General features: G+C 44.2%; 1 protein-coding gene across 1 annotated transcript in view; it reads left to right on the top strand.

The window, feature by feature from the left end:
* Window positions 1-627, top strand: part of LOC119594720 (RNA-binding protein 39-like) — a gene marked incomplete in the record, with an annotated part of 10596 nt that overhangs the window by 1039 nt on the left and 8930 nt on the right.

The following is a 627-nucleotide window of genomic DNA, read 5'->3' as shown; positions in this document are numbered from 1 at the left end:
ACTCACCGTAATCATAACGCTAATGCCGGATGAACAACGAAGGGATGCTGTGATCTGTGCGCTTCCTGAGCCAGTTTAGCCGACAAACCTCAGTTACGCGTATTATGGTAGGAGAGCAGACTGGGGCCAAACTTGACAGTAATTTGCCCATAAAGTCGCCAACAAGCTCTTTATTTTTTGAAAAACGGGTTACCCTTATACATATTGTGATGATTTCGATGTACCTGTATTGCAGGGGATATACCCCGGGAGAATATTAAGTCACCATTACAATTCCATGATTAATTTTTACAGGGGAAGCACCAAGAGAGGCCAAAACTGACAAAAAGCTGCAGTCAGAACAAATGATTTGAAGAGCATTCCTAAAGCATGGCTCACAGCCTTAGTTTGCTCTTTGCTCCCGAGTTTCAGCTCCGTCTTGCCAGCCCCAGTCTTAGGGATTTACGAGAAAGATAGCTGTCCAAGCACCAGATGCACGATGGTACCTTCCACCTTTCTCAGGTCCTGGGGGGGAAGATGCCTTACATCTGGACACGAGGTTCTAGTTCTTATGGGGGGGAAGCCAGTCGTCTTACTAAAATATGATTCACTTCATTGATTTTAACAATTTTTAATATCTTCAGATGA

This window comes from Penaeus monodon, chromosome 34 (genome assembly GCF_015228065.2).
Source record: "Penaeus monodon isolate SGIC_2016 chromosome 34, NSTDA_Pmon_1, whole genome shotgun sequence".
Lineage (NCBI taxonomy): Eukaryota > Metazoa > Arthropoda > Malacostraca > Decapoda > Penaeidae > Penaeus > Penaeus monodon.
Note: the sequence above shows the minus strand (reverse complement) of the source record. Positions and strands in the feature narration are given on the sequence as shown.